The 14500-nt window shown below is 43.9% G+C and overlaps 1 long non-coding RNA gene across 9 annotated transcripts; it reads right to left on the bottom strand.

The window, feature by feature from the left end:
- Positions 1–11194: 11194 nt before the first annotated feature.
- On the bottom strand, positions 11195–13924 carry LOC133724572 (uncharacterized). Of its 9 annotated transcripts, none has more exons than XR_009853772.1 (8): positions 13780–13924; positions 13581–13696; positions 13011–13191; positions 12791–12886; positions 12538–12689; positions 12327–12449; positions 12003–12151; positions 11195–11743 (listed from the first exon to the last, which is right to left on the bottom strand). It is a non-coding gene; the product is annotated as an uncharacterized LOC133724572 (long non-coding RNA). The 9 variants fall into 9 exon arrangements; XR_009853770.1 differs by having other exon boundaries at positions 12538–12622; positions 13780–13923; XR_009853771.1 differs by having other exon boundaries at positions 12791–12878; positions 13780–13923.
- Between the last annotated feature and the right edge of the window lie 576 nt (positions 13925–14500).

The following is a 14500-nucleotide window of genomic DNA, read 5'->3' as shown; positions in this document are numbered from 1 at the left end:
ACGATAAGTACCGGGCTATCCAGGCTGAAGTAAAGAAGTTGATGGCCATCAACTTTGTCAGGGAAGTAACGTATCCCCGGTGGTTAGCCAACGTGGTCATGGTGCCAAAGAAATCTCAGGGATCATGGCGCATGTGTGTGGACTACACAAACCTTAACCGGGCATGCCCCAAGGATAGCTTCCCGCTCCCACGAATTGACCAACTAATCGACTCCACTGCTGGGTACCGGTTGCTCAGTTTCATGGATGCGTTCAGTGGGTACAATCAAATTCGAATGAACCCGGCAGACGAGGAACACACTGCCTTTACCACAGACAAAGGTCTCTATTGTTACCAGGTCATGCCTTTCGGATTAAAGAACGCAGGTGCCACTTATCAGCGACTTGTCAACTCTATGTTTGAGGAGGTTATCGGTACTATCATGGAGGTTTACGTGGACGATATGCTGGTAAAAAGTTTAACTCCGGAGGACCACGTAACCAACTTGTCAATTGTTTTCACCATCATATTACTCAATGGTATGCGGCTTAACCCGCAGAAGTGCATCTTCGGGGTTGAGGTAGGAAAGTTTCTCGGGTACATCATTAGCCACAGAGGAATCGAAGCCAACCCGGAGAAGGTGCAGGCTATATTAGACATGGTATCCCCATCCTACCGGAACGAGGTTCAGTCTCTTACAGGCAAGGTGGCTGCCCTATCAAGATTCATCTCCAGGCTGACGGACAAGTGTACTCCTTTCTTCAAACTGCTAAAAACCCAGCACGTCGAGGTAATAGCCTGGACAGCTGAGCACGAGACTGCTTTTATTGGCTTGAAGGCGTACTTATCAGAGGTACCTCTACTCTACAAACCTGTTCCAGGAGAAATGCTCTACATATATCTGGCGGCATCTTCAACGGCTGTAAGCTCAGCTCTGATTAGGAAAGACTCCGATTGCGAGTACCCGGTGTACTATGCTGGAAAAGGGTACACTGGTGCAGAATCCAGGTACCCGGACATTGAAAAAATAGCACTAGCCCTCCTGGTATCGGCCCGGAAGCTTAGACATTACTTCCAAGCACACTCAATCACCGTTTTCACTAATCACCCGCTGAGGCAGGTTTTGCAGAAACCAGAGACATCGGGCAGGTTAATTAAATGGGCCATCGAGCTGGGAGAGTTCGATATCAAGTACCAACCCCGGACAGCTATTAAGGGCCAGGCAGCTGCAGATTTTATTTCTGAGGCGATTCCCTCCCATAACCCGTCCCTGGAATCACCTGAACCACTAGCCCCGGATCCACCTCCACCAAGCACTTGGCAATTATATGTTGACGGCGCATCCAACAAGAAAACAAGTGGAGCCGGTATCCTACTAATTAGCCCGGATGATCAAGTCTACGAGTACGCCCTCAAATTTGCCTTCAAAGCATCCAACAACACCGCAGAGTACGAGGCACTCATAGCAGGTCTGCAGATCGCCCGGGAACTAGGGGTGCAGCACCTTAGTATATTCAGTGATTCCCAGTTGGTCGTAAACCAGGTCAGCGGTAACTTCGAGGCAAAGGAGCCCCACATGTCCTCTTACCAGGCTCTGGCTCGGGCGTTAGTGCAGAGGTTTACCTCCTACATTTTTACCCAAATACCGAGGGCAGAAAACGACAAGGCAGACGCCCTTGCTAAGCTTGCATCAACTTCCCCAAGTCCTACCTATGGAGCCACTAAAGTCGAAATACTCGACAGACCTAGCACTTCTAAAACGGTGTCAGAAATATTCGATGTGGATCACACAGCTTCGTGGATGGACCCAATTTTGAAATACATGGTCGACGGCCTAGCACCGGATGATAAGGTCGAGGCCAGAAGACTGCAGTTAAGGTCAGTGCGATACACGATCATGAATGGCAAATTATACCGGAGAGGCCACTGCTTCCCCAGTCTGAAGTGTGTAACGCCGGAGGAGGGTCACAAAATAATGAAGGACATACATGCTGGTGTATGCGGTAACCATGCCGGAGCCCGATCCCTCGCACACAAGACCCTTAGGGCAGGATATTTCTGGCCAACCATGTCGGCCCTAGCCGAAACAATATCCAGTTCTTGCCACAAGTGCCAAATGTATGCAAACATCCCAAGGGCACCGCCCATAGCCCTCTCCATCCTCCTTGCACCATGGCCGTTCTGTCAGTGGGGTTTGGACTTGATTGGTAAACTCCCCACAGCAGTGGGACAATTCAAATACGCAATCGTCGTTGTGGACTATCAAACAAAGTGGGTTGAAGCAGAACCTCTGGTCGCCATCACCACGGAAAAGGTAAAAAATTTCCTGTGGAAGAACATCTACTGCAGGTTTGGAGTCCCGGACACTATAGTCACGGACAATGGTACCCAGTTTGACAATGATGAATTGAGGGCTTACACAGAAAACCTGGGCACCAAGATCCTCTATGCATCCCCGGCTCACCCCCAAACCAACGGTCAGGTCGAAGCTGTCAACAAGATAATCAAGAAAATACTGAAAAAGAAGCTCGACGAGGCCAAGGGCCTTTGGGCTGCTAAACTCCCGGAGGTGTTGTGGGCTATCCGGACCACGGCAACAGAGGCCACCGGAGAGACCCCTTTTTGCATGGCTTTCGGATCAGAAGCGGTACTCCCTATTGAAACACAAATCCAGAGCCCCCGGATCGAATACTTCGATGCGGGTACCAACTCAGAAGGCCTACAGCTCGATGCTGACTTACTCGAGGAACGAAGGGATGTGGCACACATGCATAACTTGGCTAACAAGCGGAGGATAGCCCGCTATTACGATGCCAAGGTACAATCCCGGACACTGAAGTTGGGGGACTGGGTCATGAAGCAGGTCTACCCAGAGCCCCGGGGACTGGATCCATCATGGACAGGCCCTTACGAGATCATTGAAGAGGTAGGCCCCGCAACCTTTTTCATCCGGGACATGAACGGGGTTGTTTCCAGGCATCCATGGAATACCCAGCGCCTGCGGTACTATTACAAGTAGCTCCGGGAGCATCTTGTCCTAGCTTTTGCTTTTTGATCATACAGCTATGGCAAGCTACCCATCGGGTACTCATTCTGTATTTAACCACCATGTGGTATTTGAATGGAAAAATGAATTATTCAGACCATTTCTAGCATTTTTTTTTACCTACCCCGGACATTCCCGGACATAGCTATTGTCAGTTACTCTATTCCGGTAATAAGTGATGCAAGTAAATGCTCAAGGTACAAAATCCTAGAAATTTTAATTCCTTTCCAATTCCCATTCAAATTCAAAAATTTTAACCCACAAAAGCCTGGACTACCAAGCACAGGATTACGCCATTGTTCAAGACAAGGATAACTTCTACTAAAAAAAAAAACATATACAAAAAAAAAGAATCCAAGTACTACTGCTCGCCACCGGTACTCTCGGATCCACCGGCACCAGACCTGGCTGCCGCCTCCTTGTCTTTCTTCTTCTTCTCAAGAAGGCCCCGCCTGAATTTGGCCTCGTCCAAGTACCCGGCCGCCACCCATTCCTTGAACTTCATGATAACAGCTTTGTCTTGGGCAGCAGCCAGCATAGCAATGAGCTCTTCGGAGGCCTTGTACTCCTCTACGGCCTCGTGTTTCTCCGCGGGAAGGCGCTCCTCCAGGTAGTCTGCTTTCTCCTTCCAGGATGTGGCGGACTCCGCAGCCTCTTTTTCGGAGTCCCGGGCACTTTTCACCTCTTCCCGGGCCTCAGAGATTTCACCTTCAAGCTTCGCGATTCGCTGCTTGGCCGCGTCCATCTCGGCAACCAGGGGAGTCAAAGACTCAATCTTCTTCCTCAAGGAGTCTCGCTCCTTCTCCAGCTTGGCCTTCTCGCCATGAAGATACTTCACCTGCCCGGAGAGACTGCTAACCTCCTCCTTCAGTTGAGTATCTTCCTCGCTGGCATCCACCGCGTACACATTGAAGAGTGCCTGCAAACGCACCGATTAAAATGTATATATAGTAATAAACAGCTACAAGGGTAAAGCAAACCCATACCCGCATCATGGATTCCCGGGCCAGACGGCGATTCTCTTTGGGAGTATTGTCTTTGGCCCGCACCCGGTCGAGATCAATGTCCTTCAGGTCACTAAGCATGGCCCGCACGAACTTCTCATCAGCAACCCCATACTCACTCAGCAGCTGCTTGATGGGCTTCTTGGGGATTACCGGAAGGGCAGGAGACAACAGGGCAAGCGAAGGCAACGACTCAGGTCCTGGGTGATCCTTCTTCTGCCTCTTAGCACCGGATCCCTTAACGTCTCGGCCTGTATACGTCACCTCATGCTTCTCGCTTAGGTGCCGATGCTTGTGAGATCTCTTCTTCTCACCTGGAAACAAGGCCTCATCACTCCCAGTGGAGCGGGAAGAAATAGACACGGAGGCCGGTGCTTTTTCCTTTCCGGTATCAGCAATGGTGATGACGTCAGCAACCGACGGCTGCACGACTTGGGTCGCGGGAGCTTCAGGATCAGGTTCCCCGTACCCCGCATCAGTAAGCTCCAGTAGGGTCTCTTCAACAGACCGACCCGTAGTTTTCGACCCTAGGTCGACTTCGATGTGAAGGGCGTCTTCTCCCTGGCCCTTCAGCATATCCATCAGCTGATTATCATCCATCTTGTCCTCCCCTTTGCCTTTCCGGGGTTTCCTCTTCGGTGCTTTCACTGCAATCAGTTCGAAGTTAGCCAAGGAAAAAGGACAGGGTGACATGCAAAAAAAAAACAAAAAAACAAAAAAACAAAAAAACCTTTTAGCCTCACCGGGAAGCCATCCTAGTCCTAGCCTATAAAGTATAGAGTGCCGGATGAATCTATAAGAGCTCCTCTCCTTCTCATTCCAAACGGCATATACCCGGGCTATCCTCTTCCTTTCTACCTCAGACAAAGTGTAGGCCTGGTCCCCGATGGCTTGGAAGGTACCGGTCAGCTGCCACTTCTTATTTTTAATTTGCCACCGGCCCCCAGCTAGAAATACTTTGTTCCTCCACCTTTTGCTCATCGAGGAAGGCATATCGGTAACTAGTGGTTCGTAGTCCCTAGCAGCAAATGTCACCGTACCCGCACAGGACAGCTTCCTCGAGTACAGGACCCTGTGCACCGCGCGGAATTCATTTACGGAAGGCTACCCTTGTTGGCACAAGTCCCACATGGCCAACATACTATATATTTGGCGAATAGCATTCGGGGTCAACTGCCCCGGTGACAGGTTCAGCATCCGCAGCAGATACTGTAGGCACCGGGGCAGAGGTAGCGATAACCCTTGGTGGAACTGGTTCTCGTGCAGCGCCACCCACCCCGGGGCAGGGTTTGCGGCCATCTCTCCATCCTTGAGAGGCCTAAGATCTACTGCATCCGGTATTCCCCACTTCAGTCGCATGGCGAGGATCTCCTTCATCGTCATACTTCTCCCGGGCTCGTCGCATACGGTCCCGTCCGCAAGTGTATACCTAGGCTTCGGTATGCCCTCGGAAATTGCCACCGTGACTACCGGGGCCTCCGCCGACCCTCCCTCGCTCTCACCCTCGTCGGACTCCTCACTGCTCTCCGAGAACACCCCAGTCGAGGATCCGGTATTCTCTGCTAATTGACTTACTTGCGCTAAGTACCGATCGATGTCCACTTCAGCTTGCCTGGCAGAGGACTGGTACGACGATCCCGCATCCCCACCCTTGGTTTCTAATTCCATCCTAACTACGATACCGGGGACCTCAAAACTTGATATATCTGGAATCAGAAGCACAAGGGTTAGCCTAGCCAGATCTAAGACCATTTTGAAGCGCGGATCACTCCCCACTTCAAACAAAAACCCAGAAAAAACCCAGAAATTCAAACAAAAACCCAGAAATTCAAGCGAAATCCATAAGCACCCAATCGGCCGTAGCAATTCCTACCCACTTTCACATATTGCTTATTCTGAGTAACCCAGAAACGCAAGCAAAAAACCCAGGAAAAACACAAAAAAAAACATGCCAAACGAAAACACACAAGAAAAACCAAAAACCAAACCACATCCTCTTACCTCTTTTCCTGCAGTCGCTAATCTGGCCAAGGCCTTCTCTATGATCGCACTTCAAGGCTTTCGTCTTCACTCCTCACAGCAACAGAAGCACACAGAGAGAAGGTAAAACACAAAACTCGCAAATTCTCAGAATTTTGGAAAAAGTGAGAAGGGAAACAGTCTGTTTCCCTCTTAAATTCAATCTCCAAAGCATCAGGGCCGTTGAAGACGAAAAGCCCTCAACCACAAGATCACTACACGTGTCCCACGTCTCGAAAACCGTCAGTTGAGGGGACGGGCATTTATTGCACTCAGTCTGCCCCACGTGGCTGACATGCACCGCCTACACCATTGGGTACCACGAGGCTCACGCCCTCTACCCCATCGGGTATCAGTCGAGTCCTCTCTACCCCATTGGGTACCGGAGGCTCACATCCTCTACCCCATCGGGTATCAGAGTCAAGTTCTCTCTCTACCCCATCGGGTATCAGAGTCAAGTCCTCTCTGCCCCATTGGGTACCGGAGGCTCACATCCTCTACCCCATCGGGTATCAGAGTCGAGTTCTCTCTCTACCCCATCGGGTACCAGAGCCAAGTCCTCTCTACCCCATTGGGTACCGGAGGCTCACATCCTCTACCCTATCGGGTATCAAAGCCAAGTCCCCACTACCCCATCGGGTACCGGAGGCTCACATCCTCTACCCCATCGGGTATCAGAGTCGAGTTCTCTCTCTACCCCATCGGGTACCAGAGCCAAGTCCTCTCTACCCCATTGGGTACCGGAGGCTCACATCCTCTACCCCATCGGGTACCAGAGTCAAGTCCTCTCTACCCCCATCGGGTACCGGAGGCTCACATCCTCTACCCCATCGGGTATCAGATTCAAGTTCTCTCTCTACCCCATCGGGTATCAGAGCCAAGTCCTCTCTACCCCATTGGGTACCAGAGGCTCACATCCTCTACCCCATCGGGTACCAGAGCCAAGTCCTCTCTACCCCATTGGGTACCGGAGGCTCACATCCTCTACCCCATCGGGTATCAGAGCCAAGTCCTCTCTACCCCATTGGGTACCGGAGGCTCACATCCTCTACCCCATCGGCTATCAGAGCCAAGTCCTCTCTACCCCATTGGGTACCAGATGCTCACATCCTCTACCCCATCGGGTATCAGAGTCAAGTCCTCTCTACCCCATTGGGTACCGGAGGCTCAACCCTCACCCTATCGCAGCGCGTAGATTAGCTACCTACAGCGTAACCCGCTCAAGATATCCCTTGAACGGGAACTTGGGGGACTCCCTATAGGCACACTAGTGCCAAACTTCCGACACAATAATAATAAGTCCCCACCCAAGAAACATCTTGAACGGGAACTTGGGGGACTTGTACATACTAGGGAAGTCTCAACTAAGTTTGGCACTATCGGCTGGGCCCCATCGGTACTCCCATGTACTATGCCATGGGCCGGGTTCACAACCCACCATGGCGGGGCTCATTTGGGATGCCACCCCGGGCACCTAGGGCCCTGGGCAAGGCCAGCACAGCCCAACTATTTACACAACAGGAGGACTGATATGGCATCAGAAGAACAACTAGTGTCCCACATCGAAGATGGGGGAGACTCCCTTCACATGCTCGAGTATAAAGGCATTAGCACAACCACCTTTTACGGGTAATAACTTCTTCTGCCCACTATTTACTTGATACACATCTATATTGGTTTCTCATTCAAGCATCGGAGAGGCGTAAACCGTCCGGTACGGTTTACCCCTCTAAGCGTGTGTTCTTGATACAGGATTTAGGAGTCGGATCGGTACCCCAGACGGTATAGCATTCTGTGTGAGGTACCCGGAGAAAGCCACCAGAAACAGTGATTATAAGCTTTTAAGCATTGCCTTGATCTGAGAGAAGAAAGAGTGGATATACCTTGTGAGGATATGAATCATACTTGTTTGAAACATGCTGAGCTCCGGGTTCACCATTGTTACAACCAAGTCCTACTTGTGTATGTGTGGATTATGTGTTTTAATTAACTCTGGAATGCTTAAACATTGATTCTTGGTTGAGTGTTAATCTTGATGTTGTGAAAGTAAGAGATTTCTGAGACAAAATGTTGAAGGGCAATAGAGTCTTTGTATGTTGTAACGTTTGAATCTTTCCTTCTTTAAATTTCGTTGAGTCTTAGTTGTGTCTTTGTTGTGATTTTGCTAAAGGACTAGCAAAAGCTAAGTGCGGGGGAATTTGATAGGAGCATTTTAATGCGACGTTTTAATTGTTATTTCCTCATATTTACTTAGTTATTTCCTTAAATGAATCTTTTAGGAAAGATACTATTTTTAGAAAGTTTCCATTTTTAGTAATAATTTCTATTTTCAGGTCCTATGGAGCAAACAAGCTGAAATGAGCTCAAAAAGGGAAAGAAAAGCTGAAGAACATTGGAGGGAGCTCAAGGACTACATAAATGAGCTGAAAAGAATAAATGAAGTTTTCCTGGTCCAGCTAGGAAATCCTGTTTCAACCAGGAAACCCTGTTCAGAAAAGGAAACTTTGTCAAAACAAGACTCCTCAGCAAAAAAAAGGAAGCATGAGCGGAAAAATAAATGAAAGTGACTTTGGAGGAAGATTCCTGGGGGCACTAGGAGACTATATGGATTGAAGATGACACATGGAGGCCCAAGAATCTTCTGGATTAATTTGGATTTTGGCAAATGAGAGAAGGCCCATTGGATTTTGGGTTGTTGGACGTAATGGAGATATTTTTGGAGGAATTAAATCTGATTTTGCCGTGGGAAATCATGAAGATAATGTGAAAAATCAAGAAGAAATCAAGGAAAAACGTTGGAGATATTCTAGGGAGAGTTTCAAGGGATTGTGCAACAAGAAAAAGCTCAAAACAAGTCTAGATTCGTTCCTAAATTCCCTCAATATATTTTGGATGAAAATAAGGAATAAAATATGCATTTTGTCATGAAAATCAAGAGAAAATTGGGGAGACGTTAAAGGTAGTCCATGGAGAGATTTAAGGAAGAAAATGTTCAAAATGTGTCCAAATTCATTGTCTAGGTTGATTCCTTGATATTTGGCCGAAAATGAAGAAGAAAATCAGATTAAATCCATATATATTTCGGCAACTATATATTAGGGACTTATTTTGAAGGCTTTTGATTGGTTGGGTGACACAACAAAGCTGACATGGTGCTACGTCATTGGTCGAAGCTGTGTGGAATTATTAAACAATTCTTTGGGAAAATAAAAGAAGATTCATGAAGCTTGGAGGCCAAGTCCAACGTCCCCTATATATACTCCCCATATTTTGACGTTTTACACACCCCCCATAATTCAGAAAATACTCTCTCATATTGTCAAGTCTCTCTCTCCATCCTCTAGTGCAATCCACGGGTTTCAAGCAAGGAAGAAGAAGAAGAAAAAGAAGGAGCCGTGAGCACCATCATCCATCCTCCACGTTGAAGACTTGCTTCCAAGATTCAAGCATCCAAACGTCAACCCTCCATCCTCATCTCCATCTCACGGTGTAATTCAACTTTCTTTGTAACCTTGTTTAATTTTGTTTGAATTGTTTCTAGTTGACAATAATATTTGAACAAAGTTTAAATCCGAATTCTTATGATTGAATGAATTTTCGATTCCTATAATTGTGATTCTAAGTTGCTTTTGTGAGATTGTTCAATTAAATTTGCTTTACATAAAACTTTTATATGTTTATGTTCTTTGGTGGCCAACTTAGGATATATGCATGTAATTGATGCTAGATTTAAGTTTATGATTCACCTAATAGTTTTGTGAACTTGAATCAAAAGTAGTAAAGGCTTTGGACAAAAGTCAAATTTAATTGAAAATGATTGCAAATAGATGAACTTTTTCATACTAGGTTGTGCACTTAAGTTGATAACCTTTCTCTTGTTTATTGCGTTGAACATGTCTTGATTAGCTAGCTTTCTAGACTTTGATTGCATGTTTGATAGGATTGATCTAGGTGCTTTCACTTAGGTTAATTAGTAAAGGAAAGTAAAATATGGAAAATCATTTGCTTCAAATGCTTTACATGATCAACTTCTTTCTCATGACTTGGAAGAACAATTGTAGGGTTGAATCGAAATTAATTACGGAATTAGTTTTGATCTTTGTTTCTTATGTTTCATTCTTGTACCTGTGTTTGTATAGTTTTATTTGTTTTAATTCTTTTAATTTTCGGAAACAAAATCTTAAAAACCCCCCTTATTTCATAAATTTGTATATAATTGTATAATTATTATACTTTGTTTTTATTTTTATTCTTTATTTGTCTTACAATGACAGGTGTACCCTCAATCCCCGGATTAGATCGATCCCTATTTACTGCATACTAACAATGATATCTTATAGGGTTAAATTATGCGCTTGCTTTTAGCATATCATGAAGCACCAATAGAAACCAAAGAGAGAAGAGAAAGGTCAAAATCAATTTGATACCGAGAAATAATTAGAAAACCAACAAGAAAGAAAACAGAGCAGTAGAGCTCCTTGTTGCAAAAGTAGAATTAAAGAAAAAACAAAACTGAAGGAGTAAACTGTTAAAACATGAGACATGTAAAGTAATGAAACAAACTAAAGAGTGTGGGTGTGCAGCTGCGCGTACTCTGCAGCCATACTAGCTCCGCCCCTGACTAGGTCAATAATATGAATTACTCCATGCACATCTAAAATTGGAGGTTGCTAGAAGTAAAGAAAAAGGTTATATTTGCACCTGCATAACGCATAAGCTGTTTGAACACTGAACCCAATATAACCAAAGGTGAAAGGTGGACAGATGACGCTCTCATCTTCCAGATCTCCATAGGACTACAAGATTGGAAGAATATCCCAGTTGTTTGTTTCATTATATATGATGTAACATTTTTTTTTCCAGTACAATTTGGATCAATAAGTCAAGAAAAAGTGAAAAACCATTGTTTTCATTTCTTCCTGAAATACCTCAAACTTTATCAAGTTATTCAGAAGATATGTAAACCAAGCAACTTCAGTAGAAAGTTAAAAGCAATATATTATGGAACTTTAAACTAACTGCAAATCTAAGTTTTGACTTTGTTAAAGTTACCAGTTTGATGTTGCAAATTCAAACCCAACAATATTAGAGAGGAAAATAAAGTATATATGATGCAACATTTCCAGTACAACTTGGATCAATAAGTAAAGAAAAAGCCTTCTTTTCATTTTTTCATGAAATACCTCAAACTTTATTAAGTTATTCATAAGATATACAACAGAAATAATCAGCCTGGACCTGTGGGTGGTCAAGCAAATCAATCAGGATGCTCTTCATCCACATCACAAAATCATCTATTTACAAAGCATTTGATGACCTAAGCAAATAATTAATGGTTCACAGGCTGAACCAACGCAGAAATCTTCTGCTTTGATTAATTCCACAGCAAACTACAGACTATGAGATGAGACGTAGCCAGCAACGTACTTTGTCTAATTTTATGTCCAATTGAGTGATAGCTGGGTTCATAATTTCCTCTCTAGGAACACAACAGAGGCCTCAAGAGAAGAGATCAGTTTACTCATAAAGGAGTCTGGCAGAACAACTTTGGTTTTCCGCAGTTTGAGGTTTACCACCATACTAGAGTGAGATAGGCATAAAAAGAATTCCCAAACGAAGATGTAGCTTTGCTTTCCAATTTAGTTTCACCTCTACGCATGTATTGTGCAATTGCTGTATAGGTTTTCAGCACCACTACAAAGGACAGATTTCAAAAATCAACTCGGTGTCTTGCATAGAAAAGCAGGATAGTTGTTCAATGTTAACATATTCCCTTTCAAAAGTTTCTTGAGCAAAAGAAAATTGAGAACAAATTGTTTTCGACAGAAAACCAAAAATTATTATAGGTAAGTTTATTTTCAAAGCATTTTTTTTCTTGGTAGCCTGTAGACTTGCAAATTTCTCATCACCTATTAAACAAGATAAAAGTTTTACACGTTTGGTCAAGACTTACCATCACCAAGTGAACTTTGGGGATAGAAGAGCAGAGGAGGATCCGGTAGGGACAGCAAGATGAATCACAGAAAGAACAGCTTTCAAATGTCTCTGAAGATCATTGCACATTCACTCAGTTCAGTGGAAAGTGCTGGTGCGGAAAATTTACTGTCCATGTAAAACAATAGAACATCAGCGACACAACAATTAGTGGAACCAAGAAGCTTTAACTATTAAGTAGTTCGACTGTCAAAAGAAATGGAAATAATGTTCTAGCTGAATCTATTAGGATGGACTCTGACAGATTTAACATCATCACAAAAATGAGACCATTTGTTCTTACTTTCTAGATGGCATAACAGAACAGTCTTGGGTACTAGCCACAAACAATATCATCACAATCCTGATGATGAATGATGTAAGTATCAATTTCACCACTATTTAGTTGCCTTAAATATTTTCCTTCCTACAAAAGGAGAAAAAGAGAGTGATATAGCCGTACAAGTATACATGATGAAGGCAAGTTGAACCAGTTTAACTGACAAAAGCACAACCTAGGTACAAATATATAACCAACGAAACAATCTGGTGTCAAACTTCCTCGCGTGACGGCTCATGATCACAAACTCCCATAGCATCCTGAAATACAATTGATTTAAGTCCAGACACTAGAAGATATGCCTCGTCTGCTTTACTAGGCAACGACCTTAGTACATTGAACGGACCCAGAAAGTTAAAAGCAATATATATGGAGCTTAATTTGAACTAACTGCTAATCTTCAAGTTTTACATATGTCAGGAGTTTACCTGTTCAATGTTTACAAGCCATTTAGGGTCATCCCCAGTGTTTCCATGGAATGGAATTCAGGGACACGTCCACTCTTAATTAACTTCTCTTTATACCTCGAAAAGATTAAGTCATTAAGAAAATAATGTATGTGCCAAAGTTATAGTTGCGCAAACTAGCAAGCAATCGAATAATCAAGCCCCTCCAAAAGATTACAAAGGTCAAATAATGAGAAACTACCTGAGATACGTGAAGCAAAATGCCTTGCTTTAGTAAGAACCTCATCAATCCATCAATGTGTGCAGAGTTTTCTTGGTGGTGCATTCTCACTGCTAGATAAACCTCTGACATAAAATGCTGTTTTGCAGATGGTTCAATTTCTCTAGCTGGACTACAGTTGAATGATCTTATGATGACATCCCTTGAAATTGATTGGATTGTAATAGAAAAATGCAAATGACTTCAGTTTGACATGGATAAGAATATACTAATATTTGCAATTGATCAAGCATGTACAGTTGAAATTACCAATGTTTGCAATTGCAAAATCTTAAATGTTTCTCTTTAACTATCTGTTTTTTGTTTCCTCACTGTCTACCAATGCATAGAGTATTTGAAAGTCAACAATTTTAATATAATATAATAAGCAGTTGTTTATATAGAGGAATATGTATGAAGAAATAGACTTGAATACATCTTCAGAAGATAAGTCACTTGCAATTTCAAATTTAACTCGCAAAATGTACTTCCACACCTATTCTTGCCATAATTACTAACCAAAAAACTAAAGTTATGATCTGTGCAGCTTACCAAAGCATATATCCAGTCGTCAGCTTGAAAATCCCAATGCCATTGTAAACGCTTTTAGATTAAATCTAAGCAGTACAGTACGAGATAGTGTGAAGAATTCCTCTGTAGTCTATAAGCTGTATTAAATGAAGACAGTCAATTCCAAACTACCCAAAGGTCGACTGGAAATTTTATTCAATATAGCACAAAGAATACTGACGGTTGGGGATCATCTTGTAGTGGACTCCAATCATCAGAACTAAAAAGACCTAACCTCCCTATTCCCTCCACATAAGAGTTTTGCTTGCAAGCCTTTCTGCATTTTGATCCATAACCAAATATTATCATTTTCTTGCATTTAACTATCAATCTCATCTCGACGACTTGAAGTTTATTGTAGCAGTTGGAGGTTTTCCGGCAATTCTTTCAATTCCGGCCATCTCCGGTCACCAAACCAAGTCCAATAGGAGCGCCTCGAGCAATTTGACATTTCCCCTCAAGCTTCAAGCATCGATTTGCATTGTAGAGGAAGAATCAAGCAAAAACCCGATTCTAAGGTTTTGAAATTTCTGAAAAAATTTCACCGGCCAAATTCGAGCACTTCAAGGTAAAATTGGAACTTGTTGTAGTTGAGAAAAGTGTTAGGCTTGTTGAGTAGATGTTGTGGCTAAATTTGGTAGTCGGAGGTGAAGTTGACCGGCGGCGCGTGGGCCACTATAGGTCGCGCGTGGAGGCGCGTATGGCAATGTTATGGGTTCTGTTTTAGTTAGTTAAATCATATTTTTGATCTAGAGCTTATATATGTGAATTTGGTGAAGATTGGAGAAGTTTTGAATTGATTTCTAATTTTCGATGATTTAGAATTTTGATTATCGATTTATGAGAATCTGACCGTCGGATTTCTCTCGAGTTTGCCCTAGAACTTGTAAATTAATGAAATG

The sequence above is a fragment of the Rosa rugosa genome, chromosome 1 (assembly GCF_958449725.1).
Source record: "Rosa rugosa chromosome 1, drRosRugo1.1, whole genome shotgun sequence".
Classification (NCBI taxonomy): domain Eukaryota; kingdom Viridiplantae; phylum Streptophyta; class Magnoliopsida; order Rosales; family Rosaceae; genus Rosa; species Rosa rugosa.
The sequence above is the reverse complement of the archived record's forward strand: the minus strand, read 5'-3'. Positions and strand labels throughout refer to the sequence as shown.